Source organism: Ischnura elegans (assembly GCF_921293095.1).
Source record: "Ischnura elegans chromosome 13 unlocalized genomic scaffold, ioIscEleg1.1 SUPER_13_unloc_1, whole genome shotgun sequence".
Taxonomy (NCBI): domain Eukaryota; kingdom Metazoa; phylum Arthropoda; class Insecta; order Odonata; family Coenagrionidae; genus Ischnura; species Ischnura elegans.
The window spans coordinates 1271684-1287143 of NW_025791657.1; positions in this window are offsets into that span (position 1 = coordinate 1271684).

Genomic DNA, 15460 nt, shown 5'->3' on the forward strand with positions numbered 1-15460 from the left:
TTTTCGTTTCCATCCTGTTCTGATTTTGCTTCTAGGGGGGCAGCAGCCCCATCCTGCCCGTTGGGTATGCCTTTGAACCAATGGGGAACTTGCATGAATTTTTTTTATTTCACCGGAGGACAGAACATTATTTTCTAAATTCAACAAAAAAACCGCTTGTAAATCTAAGTTTTCCTTTGCGAGATATTCAATGATAAATGTAACGAATTTTAAAGCGCGCCAAAATCTCCCTCACTCCCCAAGCCACTGCCGACGAAGCCTCGACGACGTATATGGTCACGAAACATTACGCGAAGCAATTGTTGCGATTGTTTGTAATAGTTGCCAGCAGTTTTGAGAGCTTCGTTTGTGAAACGTGTTGATTGTTTTCTATTTAAAGCAAAGAGAGTATCGGAAGCCCTCATATATGTATTATATGTATTATTCAAAAATATTAATATCTGAGTAAGGGCATAAAATATAAAACTGGAGAAGTTAAACCAAAAATTTCATAATAGCTAAATATCATCGTTATAGGAGTCTGAGCCACGGCCGTTGGAAGGAGGATGCGTTACTTGTAAGTTGATGTTATCGACGGCATAGCATTCATTTAAGTGTGTAACTAGAAAAATTTTGATGTTTACTAACGTCCATTATGCTTCTTTATACAATAACATCATCCATTTATTCGTAGATACCGGACAATTCGTCGTTTAGGACTGCCTGTGCTTGTATTATGAGGTGAATTCCAGTCAATGCAACTTTCGCTCGCAGATTGGAGACATTCAGGAACACTTTTTGTGCCAAAATGGGTTATTTTCAACGCGATATCTCCCGTTAAGAGTGTGCATGTGGGAGTCCAAATGCATGCTGCATGCTGGTGATTGATCACCCCCTGCCAAACACCCTAGAGGTGGGTCGTAGGGTATTATGCAGATGTAGATGTTAAGCTACTGCTAATAATCACTGTGCCAGTGGTTGTAAAGCACAAAATTTCACAAGGTAAAATAATATCTTCCAAGAGTTATTAGTGTTCCATCGTGAATGAATTGTAAATCGTGCAATCGTGCCATCGTAAAAACTCCTATTACGCTATCGATAAATGTCTAAGAGTAATGTAAAAATGGTCAGGGGCGTGTTCACCTCCGTTGTATACCGTAGTTATGACATTTCACGATCAAGCAATCAAGATCCTAAAAAAAGGCTGGTGTCCTAAAAGCCCATGCCGCACGCCTTATAATCGGCGTGCGGGGTATTATGTAGACGGAGATGAATTTCAGGTTTACTATTCGAGCGAGCGGCAACGTTATACATTTTTCTGATAACTAAAAGATACGTTGTGAAAAGCTTGTCCATCATCCCGATGTCGCATTATTAATATCCCAAAAGATAATCGATGCATAATATCAATAGGAAAACTTGCCCAAGAAAAACAAAACAAAATAAAGTGACGAAGAGCGGCTAAATACTCCCTCAAAACAAATTTTACAGAATGCTCTCAGTGAATTTTCCAACTCCCTACGGTTTAGGCACCTATGACGTCACACATGGCCTCGGCAACGCTCGGGTTTCTTCGCGCAGTGGTCGGCTCAGAGAATTAGTTCTCGATTTGAAAGTCATTCTTTTTTTCTTTTGATGATGAATTGAGAAACTTTAGGTATTTTTGCGAGCTATTGTATCCATTTTACTTATTGAAAATAGTTTTTAGAGCAATCGACGACCAATGCGAGTTCCCCGTTGGGCAAACCAATTGGTAGTTGTAGATGAGTCATGGTGTCATCACTGGATGTGATGACACCACGACTAACCTGCAGCCACCACTCGTGCCAGGAACTCATTCCCTTCCCGAAAAGAGCGCTCCAGATGATCAAGGCCGTGTGGCATCACACATGCTTCCGGATAATTTGGAAGACTGTGTGGCTCCACTTGGCTTCACCTTTTGCACATGTGCTGTCGTTCCTTCATGATTTTGTGAACACCTCCGACGCTCACTTCGACTACGGCTTTCATTTTCCTCGTTCACACATTCATTGTTCCAGCGATCGTCGGAACTATCGTGCATTCACACAACGATAGTTATAACCTGCGCTCTCCTCCAGGGCTAAAATCTGAAGTGAACGAGAAATTTACTGTTATTATATCTGTTGAGGTAGGTAGGGTTAAAATATTACTGTATACAACGTGTACTTAACGTATAGTTTTTCTTCCGCCCAAATTCTTCCTTTCCTGGACAAATCCATCTTTTGATGGATGGCATCTTCTTTAACTTTTCGTCCTTCTCCTGCCGCTTCTTCTCGCGGTTTTGTGGCGCCCAACCATCGTTATGTGGCAACGTTCGAACTTACGTGAACTATTGTACGGACACGCATTCCCACGACCAGTTCTGTCAACTATCGATAAGACGATCGCTGATACAATCGTAATCTCTACGAGGTAGAAGTCACTTGGTGGTCCTGGGTAATGAGGGCATAAACCAGCGGAACGAGGTAATCGGTAATGCAGTTTGATGATCCAGATCGTGCAACATTGGCTGCCTACACCCGTCCATCACTGAATCGCTTCTGCCACGCCTTGATCCTCGCAATGGCCATGCAGTTTACGCTGTACACTTTTAACATTTCCTCGGTGAAATTCATTCGCCTCATACGAAAACCTTCGCCATAAGAGAAGGGTAGGTAATAAAGGGTAGAGAAAAACCCTGCGTCGGAATTAGGCTGCTCTTAACGAAAGTCTAATAAAAATTATAGTTTAAACATATCAATTTTTACCAACAGGTATACTCAGTAAATCAATTATTTCCTATATTTATTTCATTAAAGCTATATAATAATATTACTAAGTTCTTTTTTGTCGGTACGAATACCGTTTTTAGTAGATCTCTTTCGGATAACTTCCTTAAACCACACCTAATGCGGTGAAACATGTACGACAGTACAGTTTCAAAAGGTAATAATCAGAAAAATAAGATAATATTAAGTTTGAGCACATCAAAACAACTAATTTTTCAGTCTGGAGTCATTCATAGCATAACAAACCATGAAGAGTTTGAGTTCTCAAGCATTACATATTATATTTTCAATTTTATATATATACTATTTACATTATAGCTCCTTTTTTTTCATTTTAATTAGTTACTCAGAAAATCTCAGCTTAATAGATAACAAAAAAGTGCTTCAAAATTTAGCTGCAAACTTTGGCCCAGGCAAGATGACATTTCGTTGGTAAATGTCCGTTCCCCCTAAACCTTCACCTGTCAGAAAATTCAGCCTTCGCTTTCAGCCGTGCTCTGTCTCACGCCTCAGGCGGATGATACGCAATCTCCGGTATAGTACGGTATGGTGGAGGAGGCGAGCGAGAGTTTAGGTCACCTTCGCCATAATGCCTCATTCGCATTACGATTATTCCAGTGATTGTCGGAACTATCGTGCATTCACACGACGATTGTTAAAACCAGTGCTGCCATATAGTGCTGCCATATGAAGTGAACGGGAAATGAACGGTTACCAATGCTGTTGAGGTATGCAGGTTCAAGATATTACTGTTTTCAACGTGCATTTGCCGAATAATTTTTCTTTTGCCCATATTCTTCCTTCCTAGGACAAATCCATGAAGAAATAGAGCTACACGAGCTTTTCGTCTTTCTGTTGTCGCTCCCCTTTCAGGTCTCCCAGCGTCTCACCATCGTGAAGTGGCAACGTTCGGAACTATGGGAGCTATTGTAAGGACATGCATTCACACGGCTTGTTCGGCCAATTATTGTTGGAACGATCGCTCGGACAATCGTAGTTTAAACGAGGCAAATGGAAAGGGTAGGTAAGGATGGGTGGAGAGAAACCCTGCGTCGAAATCAGGCTACTCTAAACGAAAGGCGCCAAGGGGACCAGGGTTTAACGTCCCATCCGACGGACAAAATGTTGCACTTGAAATGACATCAACACAACATTCACGCAGAGATCGGCAGGGATGGTAAGGGAAACTGAAATAAATGAAATGTAGAAACGGATTTAAACCCGGGGAGCTTAACTTAAGGTGGAAACGAAATTGAAGTCAAAACTACTTCGGGTCGAAACTAAGTAAAACTTTTAGACGAAACGAAACGCAGATAATGTTTCGCACCGGAGGGACCACGTGCTTTACCTTCGAACGGTTTAGTTTCGACCCACCCACCGAGTACGAAGTGCTGTTGACTTTAGTAGAAGTTCAGCCTACCGCAATTACATGCATGGGGCACTCATATTTTGACCTTTAACAGGAGAGTGGTGAACGAAAACCGGCCATTCAGTTTTTTAAGCTCCATGTATGTCAAACGTTATGGGTCGAAACTATTCCCTCTTATTCCCTTCCATTCAAGTTTTAGGATCAAAACTTAACTATGAACAGCCGGACTTCGATTAATTTCGTTTCTTCCCCGGGAGTAAAGTTTCGACCCGGGTTGAAACTAAACCCCTTTGTGATTTGAATTTCGTGCCGGAACGAAACGAAACCTAGGCCTCCTATTTTCGTTTCCCTCCTGGTCGAAACGAAGAATTTTCTTTTCGTTTCCCTTGCTATTCCTGGGAATCTGGCAGTCCATGTAAATTCTCCCCCGTCGCCGGGATTTGAACAGAGTCCGCTGGGCGGGGAGAAAACACTCTAGCCACCACACCAACCCAATCCCCCCGCAATCTCTGCGTCAGTTCCCAGACGGCGCAGAACCCTCCGTATCTAATTCGTATGTACATAGTACCCATTGACTACGGGGATACTGTGCCGCTTCGTCGCTTTTCGTCAATGGATAATTTCCATTCGCGGCCTGTTGACGAAGCGCGTACGCAGCATGTGAATGTCCGCTACGAAGCACGTACGATAGGATACGAAGCGCGCAGGAACACAGCACTCAGGCTAATCTCAATCGATTAGGTCGAAAATTAGATATATCGTAACTCGCACGATCTAAAAATGTATCGAACGCAACACAATCGATAGCTACCGACCGTAGCGAGAACCTTAATACGAATCAGTATGAATTGTAAGTTCTCAATAGGTAAATAATACTATATCATGAATTCTAATTACCATGATACAGTACTATTTACCTATTGAGAACTTACAAAACTTACTCTGCCACTTAAATAACTCGGCGAAAAATGAGATTCTCAAGGCTAATTCACGCATCCCCAGCATCCAGCATTCTTAAGTGGCTCGTACTTACTTAGAAACCTTGAGATGTTAATAAGAGTAAATTCTTATTAATTTTGACACTAAATAAGACATCACATAGCCCACGAGCATTAAAAAGCTTACCCTAAAGCCTGACGAAATAACATTTTTAAAGAAAAATTGCCGATGAAACAGGATTGCTGACACATCTGCTATTAGTATGATCGAATTCATCAAAATGCAAGCAAAAATTAACGTATAGTTCAGTCTCAGCTACTAAAACTTACCCATATCAGGCGCTTAAGTATTTGAAAAATTATTTGGGATGAGTAAAAGTCTCTAGGTCACTGCAGTAAATGTATCAACCTATTAAAAATATGAAAGTCCTGCCAAATCACCAGCATAAACACTTGTAAAATAAAACATGGTATCTCTTAGATCACACCTCCGATTTTATACTTACTTTGCATGAAGTCACCACCACAAGAAATTTTAAAGAGGCAGGAAAGAAAAAACCCACAGAAATACAATACATATATTATGTATTTTCTATTGTCAACCACAATAATATTTCCAATTTTCTCTTCTATCCCACATCTAATTTAGCGAAACAATTACTCTTATTCTATTTCGAATAGAAAATTATTTAAAAGAGGACTGGTCGATACATAAAAACTATCTTCAATACTTTCTCCGATGAACGTCCACTATCACAGCATCATCTTGCTAAAATCAAATCCACATCCACAAATATGTCACTTCTGCCAAAATGGCTGTCTTCTTGGCGACAGGTAACAGTGAAGCAATGGTACCTTCCTCCAATCTGTGCACCTTCAATTCAGCATGAATTTTCTCCTCGTCTTCTCGTCCAAGGCCACAGATTATTTTCTGATATCACAAGGTGCGATGTGAAGCTCACACACCTAAAATTAATAAATAATAAAATACCATGTAACTTATTAGGTCATATCATTTCCAATTTTTGGTATTTCTGCATGAGAAATCAAATTACTAGGCTCGTAAATATATTAAATATTTGTATGCATGATATTTTTATTGTTTTAAACTATAGCATAAGATAATTCGAAATGATGAAAGCCGACGTGTAATACACCCTAGGGCAAGCTAAGAAGCAATATTCGATCCTATAAACTTGGCAGCTCATTCCTAGTTTCTCCTTTAACCACACGTTTACCGAATGAATTAATACAAAAAAGACAACTAAAATGCAAGAATTTTCAAAAGACTTGCTGCTACAATGTTTTGTATCACCATTTTTTAGTACTGAATAGTACTATAGTACTTCAGTACTGAATAGTTCGGGATGTTGATGCATCAACATCCCGAAGCCACTTCTAACTTAAAATTACATCCAAATAATTACAGCGAGAAAGAGTACATACCTCACAGTTTTTCGTAGGGGTGAAATGTTTTCTTCTTATCGCCCAAATGCACTTCTTCTTCAACTCAGGGTCTTTTGGAAAGCTAAAAACTTGAACCATGTCCCGGAGTTTCCATTACATCCCGACAATACACACACGAAAGGCATTTTTAACAAAAATATCTCACTAACACGTTTCTGAAGCCCAGTGAATGAAATTAAAGAATAAGGGAAACTTCACCATTACCAGACACTCTATTTTTCACAGCCTTAACCACAAACATCCCTGAAATGTGGTGAGACGTGACGTGAACGATGCGATCTCCAACGGCTTGTGCTGGCTTGTGCCAGCTTGTGAAGGCATGTGATCTGATGTGATCTTTCTAGGATGATATGGCACGATGGCACCACCCGCGAAAGAAAATAGTCCCAGACCGAATACAGTTTTATCGATGAGATAAAATTTTATCGATGCATATGAATTTGCCAGTCCTCTTGCATCTTTTTTCGTCATTAAAGGAAATAAAGAAACAAAACCTTTTTAGTAACTTCCTAAGCGCGATTTTTGTTTGTGCCGTCTGGGTTCCTTGGGACTTAGCATTTATAACTGAAGAAAACATATCCTGAAAGTCTCCTTAGCTACTTTCACCTGCTAAAGAGTATTGAGTTCCGTACAAGAACGTAAGCAGTCTTTGAAGGCAAAGATAGACGGGCTACACAACTAATCTTTATAATTTCCTTAAGGAAAACAATAATATACATATTCAGTGGCGTTTCCAGGGGTGGGGTCCCCCCCCCCCCCCGAAGTATAAAAACACAATCATTTTCCTTCATAACAGAAATAAAAATATTGAAAAATAATTAATCCAAAAAATATTTCTTTGATTATTGAAGTTTTTTCGATTATGAAAAGTGTTTGAATAAGTTGAATTCCAATACTTACTATTCTGTTTTTCAAAACTTTTCCCACCTGGTTTTGGACCCCCCCCAAACGAAATTCCTGACTACGCCACTGTACACAATAGTTTCTGTAATTGTGTGAAAAAAGTTCATTTTGAAGCTCTTCCATTCACGTTTTAGGATGTAACCTATTTGTGTGGCTGACAATGAGACATCGCTAGAGTGATGTTCAGTATTATAATGCCGATCTTATTTTCTGAAACGAAATAGGTGTGGTAGAAAAAAGTCACAGCTTTCTTCCACATAGGCCCGGGTGCGATTCTCATCTTAAGAGTTTGTAGTATAAGTTCCGTTGAGAAACTACTCCTGACAAGTACTTCGATAGCCGAGGTTTTTAAATCTCTAGTTCATGATCCAGTAATATAAAGGTCCTGGGTTCAAGACCACGTAAAGGCTAATTTTTTTTATGCCCTGTAACTTTAGAAATCACTGTTGCAACTCATCCCCATTCCTTTAACTTAGTTTATTAGCGATTTTTTTAAATTTTTATGTTAATTTATGGATTTTTAGTTTTTATTTTATCCTACCGTTCCTGTACCCTTCATTGAGGCTGGCCAAACCCTTCCCGTACCCTCCAAGAAGGAGAGGGCGTACCCACCAATGTTCTAAAATACCCTTCCCTTACCCTTGCTGAAGGGTACACTTATCCTTCCTGTACCCTTCATCGAGGCTGGCCAAACCCTTCCCGTACCCTCCAGGAAGGAGAGGGCGTACCCACCAATGTTCTAAAATACCCTTCGTGTACCCTCGCTGAAGAGTACAGGAAGGGTACACCTATCCTTCCTGTACCCTCAATGGAGGGTAAACCTCTCCTTAATGGAGGAGTTTATTTTTATCAGGGGGCTACCTGAAGGTAACGATAATTTTTCGTTAAAAAGTACCAATTAAGGTAAACATACCATATGACTGAATTATTCTAACAAGATATTCACTCCATGAAAGGTCCGGTTCCAATCTGCTCTTTGTGGTCTCCATTAACTTTCCATGGCTCTTGTAAGGTGGCCATGAACATTTCCCACCATTCATCCAATTTAGTGGAGCAACAGCAACATCATTCGTCGTGGAGAAGTGAACCACCGCAAATCTCTTTGACATCTTTCTTATTATAAAACATTTACAGGACAAAACCAAAAATAAGACAATTTAACAATTTCAATGGTGAAGTGCAACCAATACACAGTTAATTATTAGTATGCATGAGCGGAATCGCAGCATAATTGCCTTTAAAAGGTAGCTTCACATACTTCATAACACAATCTGTTACAGGCCATTGTAGTAGCACAGACATTCTCGGGCCACAAAGAAACACTCCAATAAGCGAAGAGTCACATGGAGTGGCATAAAGATTATTGACATCTAAAAATTGCCTCCCCACAAATACCATACCCTTGGTGAGTTCATTGAAAGCAATGTTTTCCACTTTAACCCTTTCACTGCTGTGGACGTACCTAGTACGTCCGCACGACAGACTGCGGTGGACGTACTTTTTCTTCCTCCCTGCCATACGGTCAGCACTTTCGCCGAAGCACTTCGAAGGGACCCACTCATCCAGGACCCTTTCCTCGACGAACTCACCCACGCAAGACCGTCTCATCGGCCCTACCAGCGGGGGCCCTACCTCCGGAAAAGTGACCGCTCTGACTGCAATTTGAAAATCAATCAATCAATCCGATCATCACAATATGATGGTTTTCATCGCACTCCTGCCAATCAAGCAATAAAGTACGTCTTTGAACCGTGTTTCTGCGATGAAAAATAATGATTTTGTTAACTTTGATATAATGGCCATTTTCCGGTGGTCCGCAGCCACGTTTTGTTGCAAAGTTAGCAAAATCGTTATTTTTTATCGCAGAGACACGGTTCAAAGACGTACTTGATTGCTTGATTGGCAGGAGTGCGATGAAAACTATCATATATCGATGATCGGATTGATTGGTTGATTTTCAAATTGCAGTCAGAGCGGTCACTTTTCCGGAGGTAGGGCCCCCGCTGGTAGGGCCGATGAGACGGTCCTGCGAGGGTGAGTTCGTCGAGGATAGGGTCGGGGATTAGTGACCCTTTGGAGGGTGTACCACACCCATCCTGGAAGTACCTGCTCCATGGGCCCAGGAGACGCATTTTAACATTTTCGCCGCATGTGAGGAGAAGGTTTCCGGAGATTGAACAGCAGTGAAAGGGTTAATAATACTGCCATTTCTCAGGCCACAACAATTGTTAGCATCATGTAAACCAATGCAGTAAGAATTAAATATTGCCCTTTTATACTGAGGGTCCATACAATGTTCCACCAGGGGACCACCCACATGCGCACTTATGTAACTGACATCAGTAACATGGGCTAACTTCTCAACATTATCATTATTTATGTTATTATTATTTATATATATTTTATTATTTATATTCTGCATTTCTCTCAAACGAGATGCAATTTGCTGCAAAGGTTTCTCAGCTTTCCGGACCATCCTTTTCAATTTCTGCATGTAGTTTTCAAATTTAAATGCACTAAAGGCTTCCAAGGGTCCATATTTTTTAACATCATCCGACAAATGAAATAACCCATGAACATTGTGAGACACGTTTTCAGGTCCATAGATGGCTGAGAAAGTTTTCACAAAATGGTGAAGCAGTGAGTTTGCATACTCATTATATACTTGGCAGTACTTTTCTGAACCCAAAATAGATACTGCACAGTGCAGAGCCATGAAGTGCTGGTATTTGTCAGCAGGAAGAACAGAGTGCAGCACCAAAGGACCGGTGTAGAGTAACAGTTGCCTAAATTCAGTAGCTTTCCACCGGTCTATTTCTTTCAAATCTCGGGGGTGACGAGCAAACTCTTCTAGAATAGAAGTCTTCAATTCCATAAGATGAGCTGATATGCTTTTCACCCCCTACTTCCTAAACGAACTGGGACTTCAGCTCTTAGCCAGAGGTTCAACAATTTACGCACCACACCTAAGCAAATTAGGTGCATGTAATCTAAAGGAATTTGAGTTACCATTCCAACGCTTGAAATCTCCTCGAGAGGAGAATTGCCAACAGGATGCTCTTCCTGTTCTCGACTTTTGAACCCTTCATCTGTTCTTAAGGCATAATCCAAAGAAGGGTAACAGACTCTCCCACGAATGAACCTCCCTTCTTGTGAGCATTTACTGCAGGAAAAATAACCAGCATGTCCTTTCGTGCAGGTAATGAATGCCTTAGCTGGAGCATCACACACTATTCCACTCAACTTAACAGTTACAACTCTATTATTAAAGTCGATGCCAGTGTCCAAGACATTTTTCAAGTCATTCACAAAATCCCTTAAACATTCATCAGCAGAACTTGGCTTTGCATTCCCATGGTAGAGGCCCACCACAAAAGGGCCAAAAAGCTTATCTTCGCTGAGCAATGAACAAAGTATGGGCCAAAACTGGCTTGCACTGCTCTTCGAAAGAGGGAGACCATCAACGCACATGAATAATTTAATGGTATCAGGAATGTTGTCAGACGGGCAGTGACTTAAGGCAATTTTGATTATGCCAAACAATCCAAAATAACAATATTTGCCAGGTGCCATATCTTTGACGACAGTCCGTCTAGGTGTCCGAAGCAGCGTTCGCGCATCTCGGGGCAATGAAGAATGGCAAGGATGCTCCTTTAGAATTGCCAAAAGCTTTGACATTGACGACTGAGTTACATTGTTTTCTATTGCCCAGATGGCAAGTTTGTCCTGAAAAGAAGCTTCAACTTCTTCCACAACACTGTTTCCTTCGCTTGGTCCATGACTGTTCATTTCAGATGCTACTGACAAAGAAACATTTTCCAAACCGTCCACATTATCTCCTTCAGAAACAGTACACAAAGGAGTAGCACCCACTCCGTTTTCACAATCACCCAGTTCAGTAGCATGTTCTGCGAGGTCAGAATTGGACTCTTCAGATTGATGCGAGAAGGTACTACCGGAAATAAAATTACTTTCAGTGGCGAGGACTTCTGCAGTATGACCGAGGATGCTAATGGATTCGTTAATATGCCCCTGTATTCTCCTATTTAATTGCCGTCTACCAATTGCAGAGTACAGCTTTCTATGTATTTTTGGCATGGCTGTAATAAGCAGAAATTTAAATGAGTTTGGGTGTCCAGCCAATCAAAGCAGATAAATGCATGCGTTAATTCAGGTTACCCACGGGAATTACAGAATTTCCAGGTTAATCTTACGTGATTACTCGCGATAATTAAGCACTGACGAGAAACAATAACGAATAACACATTTTAGACCAGAAAATGGGCGTTGATGCGGAATTTTTTTTACGTGAAATGAAGTTGAAATTAATCAGTTTGAAATTACAAGTACCCATACAAAAAAATCTGTGCTGTGGCTGTACTAAAGCTGCACTGTAACTGTGCTAAAAGGGCTGTACTGTGACTCTACTTAAACTGCACTTGAATTGAAACATCACAGTACAGTTATAGGACGGTCAGAGTGCAGTTGCCATAGCACAGTCACAGTGGAGTTGCCATAGCACAGTCACAGTGGAGTTGCCATAGCACAGTCACAGTGGAGTTGTCATAGCACAGTCAGAGTACAGTTGCCTTAGCACAGTCAGAGTACAGTTGCCTTAGCACAGTCATAGTGCAGTTGCCATAGCACAGCCACAGTGCAGCTGCCATAGCACAGTTTTTACTGTAATACTCTTTCCATGAATCAATAATTGAGTCTTGATGTGGCTATTGCATTCCCTGTATATCTTATTGAAACAAGAAGCAGAATTAAATCAAGATAGGCCAATTAGCAGATATATATAGTTCCCTTTTTGGGTGTTTGAAGAGTGGTTGCCTGATCCAATCAGAAAACCGCAAAGAGATAACAGTGGCCAAAACGACTACACTCATTCGTATGTTGACTAGTCTAAGGAAAGATAAACCATATTCCTAACAGACACTCACTGAATTTGTTACGTTCCACTTCCTTAATATGAACAAAGTTTATGGTACTAAAAATATTGCTATCGAAGCACTTAGGTTCCATGAGAAAAATTGACAAATCCTATTCTGCACATCTGAAAGTTGATTCATCGCGAACCACACGGATTTCAGCAAAATCGACGATATCACTTCACCCGCAAGAAAAATTCCCGGCTAAGTAGCTAATTTTGATGTAATTGAAGTAAAGTTCACTTCTTCATGTTCTTAGCGTCGATCTTACATCGACGTATCCATCGTACAGCGTAGAATTCAGAGCACGTTAACAAGTAATGTTACAACCGGTTCAACACCAATGCCAGCCAATGCTCTAACAAAGATGGCTGAGTATCGGCGGAAGTTGTTCTTTTGACCATACTTTACCAAAATAATAAGCAAGCTGGAGCTATGCATTGCCGCTGTAATGTCAACGTAAATTTTTATATAATTTACGCATTCATATTCTCATGGAAATGATAGTTGATCGTAATACGAAATAATATAGGAATTACTTTCTCCTGTCAATGACTAGTTTAAGTCCAGCCCTGTCGCAGTGGTTTGAGCCATAGTACAGTTCCAGTCATGTTACCCAGCCCAGTCACAGTCCACTTTTAGCCACAGTACACTTCCAGTCATGTTTTCTAGCCCTGTCACAGTCCAGTTTGAGCTATAGTACAGTTCCAGTCCAGTTACCCAACCCAGTCACAGTCCAGTTTGAGCCATAGTACAGCTCCAGTCATGTTACCCAGCCCAGTCAAAGTGCAGTCTGAGCTCTAGCACAGTTCAAGCACAGTGATCCAGCACTGTTACCGTACAGTTCTTCTCAAATTCTAGCTGCCATAGTACAGTCTAGTACAGAAAAGTGTACTGTGACTGTGCTAAACACAGAGTTTAGTCCAGTTACAGTGCAGATTTAGTGCAGTCGCAGCACAGATTTTTTTGTATGGGTAGGAGCAAAAATTCATACATGAGTAATGCATATTTCCAGTTTTTCCCGGTCACCAGATACCCCGTGAACCCCGTCAACCATGTCCATTGAAGTCAAGACGTTTATAGTTTTACAAAGGAATGTAATAATATAACCGCGCACGTGAATACCCTAAACTTCTAAATTAAAGCATTATTTATGTACCTGTATCTAAAATGAGGACGGGCATAAACGGATGCCCAAATTGAGAGAAAAACAAGTCCATCAGCACGTGCATTACACACCCCTAAATTCCCCTTGCAATCGTTATTTCCCTCGATATAAAAACCATAATTCGTAATAAAGTTTTTTTGTGCTTCAAATAAGTTGTTGCAAATAAATTACGTTCAGCTACAGGCAATTGATGACATCACAAAATATTTTCCGTTTAATTATTTTCACATTTGCGGTTCTTACTAAATACTATATGAATAATTAGCATGTACTCACCAGATATCTTTAATAAATGTCTGCAGTTGTTGAAAGAGACAAGTATCGTGTTTCACCACGAGGTGAAGTGATCACTGATCACTCATCGATGAGTCACAGCGGTCACAGCCGAAATGACTTTGTCGGACGAGTCCCCACAATAATAAATTAAATGGACTAAAATGGCATAGAATATGATATAAAACTAAAATCTAGATGGGACTATTTTAAGTTCAACGATGAACGTCAGCGAAATGCAGCAATAAGCAGCGAGCAGCGAGGTTTCTCCGGTCTTGGTACCGGGTGCTTTCCATTCATTGACACACGTCGACACAAGTCCACTTGCGTCGCGGTTTTCGTGTTCCATTCGGTGTGTGTCGCCGACTGTTGTGACACAAGTCAACAAATGGTAACGCACAGGAATAGGAGAGTTATAAACAAATGCCGCGAGCCGACACAAGTCGACGCGTGAGTCGCATGAATGGAAAGCACCCACCATAGAGTTATTAAAGGATTGAACTATATACTCTAAGGTCATAACTGTATCACAGTTGACAAATTAACCCTCTCAGGCAGTCTCCTCCTGGAGATCAGAATGGTGGTCCAGCTAAACTCCGTCATGTTTTACCTGAGAGAATTCCATCATGCATGATTAATTAAAGTTCGAGTTGCAGTGACTCCTCGGTACAATGATGTGGCAGCTTCCCTTGCCTTCCACATTGCAGTACTACAGCTGTTTAAGTACATGTTCTCATGCCTGCAGTGAAAAGAGTGTCGCCGTACAGACAGATGTGGTTTCCATCCTCACTCATACGAAGAATAGCTTCTGCCCTCTCCCCCAGGTTATGTGAAGCACAGTTAGGGGAAGCCTCATATCGCAAAATCACGGCATCTTCACAGGCCTTATGTATCATTTGGATAGCCTATCTTGACCGGGGATAGACTAATATCAGCTCGGGGTAATGCCGCCATTTGTCCGTGACTGATTATTTGACAAGTTAAATCTCTTATATGGCCACTAATCTTTATATCTTAAGTTTTACCCAACATCCGCAACACAGCGGATGTACTCGGTGGCTTACAGCTCAGCCTCAACCAAAAATAAAAAAGTAGGAATAAAATTGAAAATATTTTAAGAATGAAAATAAACTAAAACATAATAAATTCATCAAATCAGGAAACTCGGACATGGGCCTATTATTGTGCAATATTATCACATTATTTATAAAATGTGGATACAATACTGATTATTTCAACCAAAAATATTCAAAGGACATATGATACATTCCATGAAAATTCAGAACCAATTATGAAATGACTGTAGAGGCTGGGCTTTGAGCAATACACGTTGGATTGAAAATAAATGTCGTCTTCAATCAAAAATGTGGAATGCAGGCTGCTTTATCCCAATCTGCCAGACTGGCTGTACCCTTTTCTGCAACTGCTTTCCTCCAATATTCACTTTGAAAATCTAAAAATACATGACTTGCTACATTCTTCATGCATTCACATATATTGTCAATAATCCATGTTGGCACTAAACTATCATTCATTCCTCGATGTGCAGGCAAGAATTATCTACTGGGCTCTTAGGTGCATATTTGCATGAGATTGAATTAGAAACATTTGTAACATTTGTATGAATTATCCTGTCCCCGAGC